Raw genomic sequence first — 7,294 nt, 5'->3', positions numbered from 1 at the left:
TCTCTTGGCTGCTCCTTTGTTTAGCCCTACTTCCCTGTTGTGTTTATTTATTTTGGGGGCGACTGTATATAAGTATCGGCTCCACAAAAGAAGCAATAAGGGACCTACTCTGCCCACTAAATGCTTCATTGTGTGTTTATCTCAAGCTCCCTGTTTACCATCCATTGGTCCCCACCACATTGACATGGAGGCTGCTCCATGTATTTATTTCTAGGGATTAAAGGAACAGTAACATCAAAAAATTAAAGTGTTTTAAAGTAATTAAAATATAATGTGCTGCTGCCCTGCAAAAAAACTGGTGTTTCTGCTACAGAAAAGCTACTATATAAATAAGCTGCTGTGTAGCCATGGGGGCAGCCATTCAAGCTGGAAAAAGGAGAAAAGGCACAGGTTACTTAGCAGATAGCTAGTAGATAAGCCCCATATAATGGGGGTTTATCTGTGATCTGCTAAGTAACCTGTGCCTTTTCTCCTTTGAATGGCTGCCCCCATGGCTACACAGCAGCTTGTTTATATAAACTATAGTAGTCTTTCTGAGGCAAACACACCAGTTGTAGTGCAGCAGTACATTATATTGTATACACTTTCATTTTTTGGTGTTACTGTTCCTTTAAGTTGGAAATGGAACTGAACCCTAATTTGCATATGCAAATTAGGCCATGGAGGGTTTAAAGAGAACCAAGCGCCTCAGCTTCCGTTTTTATGTAACAAAAAGTCACGTGACTTTAAAGGAACAGTAACAGTAAAAATTTTTATTAAAAAAATTAAAAGTACACCTTCTAAATAATACCCATGTCCAGCTGCATTGTATTTAATCACCTACTATTTAGCCAAAAAATCATCAATAACACTCCTCTCCACACTATGGACACCTTTTTGAAGAAAGGCGATATGGCGACTCACCACTCTGTACGAGCGCGCCCCCGACGTCTCTCCTCTTCACATGACAACCGGCCCTAACACGCAAGCTCAGTTATGGCTGTGAAGAGGAGGGGGAGAGACATCCTACTGGAACAGCTGAGGGGGGGGGGAAGGCTGTTGAAGGGAACGAGGGAAAGAGCGCTGGGTGAGAGGAATGCAAGGGAGTTCTGGCAGACACGCTGGGGTTAAGGCTGCTAAACGGAACGCTTGGGTAAGTATGCAATGGGGGAAGGGAGTTGTGGCTAGCACGCTGGGGTTAAGGCTGCTGAATGTACCTGCGTATCCGAAGGGTATGGGACTTTTTGGCAGACACGTGGGTGGATGGTTTTAGAAGGGAAGCCGGTAGCAGAGCATTAGCTGGTTGCTAAGCGATGCATGGAGGCGGGATTTTCAAAAGCAAAACCAGGAAGAAGCTGACGGCAGCGCGCACGTAGTGGAGAAGCAGTTTTCAGGCCCTGCAAGATGGCGAAGACCCTATATACTTCACAGGAAAGTGGCGATTTGGATTTTTTAATGAGGTATTACAGGAAAGCAGCATGCAGCAGAGCATTTGAACTAAAAACTGTAAGTTGATTGATTGGGACTGGGATGTATAAATGGTGTTACTGGTCCTTTAAGGATTCGGATTGGCCAGGCATGTGGATTCAGCCAAATCCTGCTGAAAAAGGTTAATCCTGGATTTGGTGCATTCCTATTTATTTCTCTTTCTGTAAAAAAGTCATTGTTAAAGGTCCAATTACAGTAAAAATGGACCGATAATAGCTGGTTATAATCGGGTGTATGGGGCCCCCCAGACAGGCCTGCCAACTGATAGCTGGCTGATTGGGCAGGTTTAAAATGCAGTGGGGAAATGTGGTTGGATAAATCCAGAGCTCGGTGGCTGCAAGGGGGGTAAAGGGGAGCGGACCTGATAGGGATCCCTTTTTATGAGCATCACCTATAGACTAAAAACGCAAGGCAATGGTCCCAGCAAAGATAAAGGAATATATAAAGCTGAGAAGGGAAGGGAGAGCAGTTTGACAGGTTTTATTTTGACAAATGAGGTTGAATTTGATGGATATGTGTCTGTTTTCAACCTCAACCACTATTTTACTGTGTATATGAATAAATACATGGGCACCATGCATGTGACGGCACAGTCACCCTGCTATAGTTCCAGGGGTACCCATGACAAAAGCACTCGCCCCAAATCCCCCCTAACTGGCCTTCACGCTGGGCCCCCTTAGCCCATAACAAGGTTACAGATATATAGAAACATTGGGGTACCAGTCACCCTGCTATAGTTCCAGGGGTACCAAGGGCACAAATAAGCACTCACCCCAAATCCCCCCCAACTGGCCTTCAGGCTGTGCCCCCTTAGCCCATAACAAGGTTACAGATATATAGAAACATTGGGGTAACAGTCACCCCGCTATAGTTCCAGGGGTACCCAGGGCACAAATAAGCACTCACACCAAATCCCTCCCTAACTGGCCGTCAGGCTGGGCCCCCTTAGCCCATAACAAGGTTACAGATATATAGAAACATTGGGGTAACAGTCACCCCGCTATAGTTCCAGGGGTACCCAGGGCACAAATAAGCACTTGCCCCAAATCCCCCCCTAACTGGCCTTCAGGCTGGGCCCCCTTAGCCCATAACAAGGTTACAGATATATAGAAACATTGGGGTAACAGTCACCCCGCTATATAGTTCCAGGGGTACCCAGGGCACAAATAAGCACTCACCCCAAATCCCCCCCTAACTGGCCTTCAGGCTGGGCCCCCTTAGCCCATAGCAAGGTTACAGATATATAGAAACATTGGGGTAACAGTCACCCCGCTATAGTTCCAGAGTTACCCAGAGCACAAATAAGCACTCACCCCAAATTTGCTCAGTAACGAATCCCAGTGGGGGTGATAGTGTCTCATTGGTGAATAAAGAACTAATATTTGGCCCATTCCTGATAGTGCCCCCAGTGCAGAGCAGAAATGTCTCCAAATACCAGAAGCCAAATTCAGAGACTTTTATTCTGGACTTTTATCAGTTTCTTTTGAGCCCCCGGCACTTGCATTTGGGGTGTATCTATGGGGCCCCCCAGCAACATTTTTCCCCAGGCCCCCACACCCCCAGTGCTGACATTGTGGGTGAGCAAAACTGCAGGGCACCGGCAATAAGAAAGAATTCAAAGGTGGGTTGTGGGTCCCCAACAGAGGAAGCGGGTTCAGGTACCCCCATAGCCATGGGGTCTGATTCCTTTGCCACATCCCTGGAGTCCGCCCCCCCCCCCCCCCGTCAGAATGATGCCAACTGTGGGGGAGGAATATCCTAGTGGATAATAGTATCCTTGTAAAGCAAAGTTGTATATAGGCAACTAGGAAATAGACTGTATGTTCAAAAAACACTAGATCCTAGTGGATAATAGTATCCTTGTAAAGCAAAGTAGTATATAGGCAACTAGGAAATACTGTATGTTCAAAAAACACTAGATCCTAGTGGATAATAGTATCCTTGTAAAGGAAAGCTGTATATAGGCAACTAGGAAATAGACTGTTCAAAAAACACTAGATCCTAGTGGATAATAGTATCCTTGTAAAGCAAAGAAGTAAAAGGGCAACTAGGAAATAGACTGTATGTTCAAAAAACACTAGATCCTAGTGGATAATAGTATCCTTGTAAAGCAAAGAAGTAAAAGGGCAACTAGGAAATAGCCTGATTGTTCAAAAAACACTAGATCCTAGTGGATAATAGTATCCATGTAAAGCAAAGCTGTATATAGGCAACTAGGAAATAGACTGTATGTTAAAAAAACACTAGATCCTAGTGGATAATAGTATCCTTGTAAAGCAAAGTTGTATATAGGCAACTAGGAAATAGACTGTATGTTCAAAAAACACTAGATCCTAGTGGATAATAGTGTCCATGTAAAGCAAAGAAGTAAAAGGGCAACTAAAAAATAGACTGAAAAGGAGGAAACATTGACAATTTGATATTTATAATATCTTAATACTGTGGAAATAAAATGTTAATTTATTAATTTTCTATATTTATTACTTTATTATATGATTATGAATTCTCTAACTAGTTATAAAAAGACTAGTTGAAATACTTTATTTTACTATGGGACAGCATTTTTAACCAGGATAAAATTACCACTTTTACAATTATGATTAAAATTACTCATTTAAAATTAGCTAAATTATTCCATCCAGTCATTAGAAGCACCAAAAACAAGTAGAATCTATCCTGCATGCACTATATTTTATAATTCCTAGAATATAGTCCAACTTTCAAATAATAGTCTATTTCCTTAAATGTAAAGCTACAGTGTTCCATAACCAACTAGAAACTAGATATATCTGACCATATCATCTAGTTTCTATTACTGTTCCTTTTCCCACTAGATGTTAGCAAAACTATACTGACAGATCTATTTCCTAATCTGTAAACCTGCTCTGTTCTGTTACCAACTAAGAACTACAGTAGATATATCAGTTCAAATTGTCTAGTTTCTATTCCTGTTCTTTTTCCAACTAGAATTTAGCCCAACTGTACTGAAATGTCTATTTCCTACTCTGTAATTGTACTCTGTTCTATTTTCAACTTGGAACTAGAAGCAACCGTGCAGCTAAAGTTCTCATAGTCTCGCGAAATGAAAGGGTAACGTAACCACTACGGATTGCGTGAGCGCAGTGATGGAGGACGTAGCCTTCTGGGGAAGTGATGAGCGCTTGATAGTCACGAGGTCCTAGAAATGCCATAGTTTGCACAGGGCAGCGAAGTTCTTTTTTGTGTGTGCTCAAAATTATATTTTCTTTAGTCATAGTTTCTGCATTTTCCAGGGAAGGAAAACAAAAAAAACAGCTCAGGCTGTGGGGTCACAAAAGTTACGCTATTGCTGCTGTGCTTTTATGTACTACTGTACAAGCTCTACTTACTGCTCCATTTTTTAATAAACCAAGCTTGGTGTGTCCCTGACTGTAACAAAGGTATTTATCTTGGGACTTGGACTTGGGACTCGCCAAGCTTGGTTTATTAAAAAATGGAGCAGTAAGTAGAGCTTGTACAGTAGTACATAAAAGCACAGCAGCAATAGCGTAACTTTTGTGACCCACAGCCTGAGCAGCACTAGCACCCATCCTGTTCGTTCAGAATTTGAAGTGAAATGGCTTGCTATGCCATACTCACATCTCGCAAGACTTGCAGACATTCAGAAAACTACAAAAAGGACCTAAATGACCTGAAGCGCCTGGAGGAGCCGGAAAGAGCCGAAGACAAATGCGCAGGAAGAAGCCATGAAGATCCGAAGACAGCGGTGACGGAAGGAGCCGAGCAAACCCGAGAAGACCCGAAGACGAGTGGGACACTTAAAGGCACCACGGGACATTTTTGTAAGTATCCTGGACAGTTGGGACCTATGCTCTAGATCAGGGGACCTTTTTTACCCATGAGCAACATTCAATTGTAAAAAAAGTTGGGGAGAAACACAAGCGTGAAAAGGTTCCTGGGGGTAACAAATAAGACCATCAGTTAGATATTTGGTAGCCCCTATGTGGGCTGGCAGTCTACAAGAGGTTCAGTTTGGCACTGCATTTAGATTCATGCAACCCAAACTCCTTCAAGCCAGGAATTTAAAAATAATCACCTACTTTGAGGCCATGGGGAGCAACATCCAAGGGGTTGGGGAGCAACATGTTGCTTCTGAGCCACTGACTGGGGATCACTGCTCTAGATGTTTAACCAGACAATTAATTGTTTGTTAAAGATCTTGGTTTGCTAGAGCTCATTGTACCAGGGAACGAAACAAGACACTTATTCCCTTTGTGTGTTAAAAATACGTCCGGAGCTTCTGCTACTTTCTGCCTTTACCAGAGCCATTGTTTCCAATATTTAACCAAAAATACTAATTTTTTTCTGTTCAGTGCTCCAATTTCTGCCAGGGAATAAAAGAAAACACCCTTTCTGCCGAATGCCAACCACACATGTTGCCACCAGACGCTTGCAATATTTGGCTGAAAGTACAATTATTACTTTTTTCTCTGCTCAGTAGAGTTCTTATTTGCCAGGAACAAAAAAATATCACCTGGTGGTTACCACAGTAACCACTGCCAACAGAGCCTCCACTCCCAATTTAAACCAAAAGTACAATTAATATTTTTTCTTTGTTAGAGCTTCTTCTATAGAAGAAAAAATAAGCTTTTATCTGCTGATGTCAGAGACTCTACTCCAGATTTGACCAAAAATTAAAGCGTTTGTGCAAACTAGTGCCAGCTAAAATAAGGAAAACTTTTTTTATTTTGTTACCTGTAGGAGGTCCTCCATTCTGTGCTCTATTTACTATTTTCAGTTGGCCAGCCGTAGGTAGCTACATGACTTACATGACATGCACTTAGGGGGAAAAACTCATGGCCAGGGAGAACCCGCTTCCAAACAAGAAAGCATTATGCTTACCAAACGGTCCTGTTGACCGGGGTGCTTCTGCCCCGAGTCCATAGCCAGGGGATAAATCTCATCACAAAACTTCACACATTGGCAGTGCACTGCAGTTCAGCATAAAAACCGCAACAGTTGCTATTAAAATCGATCAACCTTTATTTGCACATCTAAAAAACACAGCTTGAGGTCTTACGTGTTTTGTGACAGCGCTCTTCCTCAGAGACCTCTCTCCATTTCTTACACATAGGAAATATATACCCATAATCCCGCCTATAAAATTATCATATCCAATGGCTTCTGTTACAAACATATTAATATTCCATGAACTAATTAGATGTGCCTATTAAGTAGTTAATTGTTCACACAGCTTTATATCCTGAACTTTTCAGATAATCATTTAAAAAAGAAACTATATAACATTACAGTTACAATCTTTATTGTTGGAGCAAATTAATCAAACTATGTACTGCTTTCAAAAGTAACCGCTTATATCAAATGTTAAATTCAGCCCTTGAGGTTGCCTTGTGCACAATTTATAAATCCACTTCACTTCTGCCCGTAACAGTTTTGATTGTATTTCGCCCCCTCTAGGTCCTACAGTCACTTTTTCAATCCCTGCAGCCTCACATACCCTACATTACCATTACTGCACTCACTAAAGGGCCTAGAGACTGTTTACTTCTTGATTTTATTAAGTTTAAATGTTCCCTAGCCCTCTCCTTTAGTGGTCTGGTGGTACAGCCAACATATTGCTTTAAACATCTTGGGGCTGATTCACTAAGGTGCGTTTTAACGCGCGCTATTTATAGCATGCGTTAAAAATTTTATCGCTTCTAAATTTTCGCGGCTTAACGCACGATTCACTATTAGCACACTCGCGCTATTTTACGCGCGGTACTGCATGCAATAGTTTTGTCGCAATAAATAGCGGGCGCGGTATTTTTCGCATGCACGCTATTTA

The sequence above is a fragment of the Xenopus tropicalis genome, chromosome 5, assembly GCF_000004195.4.
Source record: "Xenopus tropicalis strain Nigerian chromosome 5, UCB_Xtro_10.0, whole genome shotgun sequence".
NCBI classification, from domain to species: Eukaryota; Metazoa; Chordata; class Amphibia; order Anura; family Pipidae; genus Xenopus; species Xenopus tropicalis.
This window is presented reverse-complemented; position numbering follows the sequence as displayed.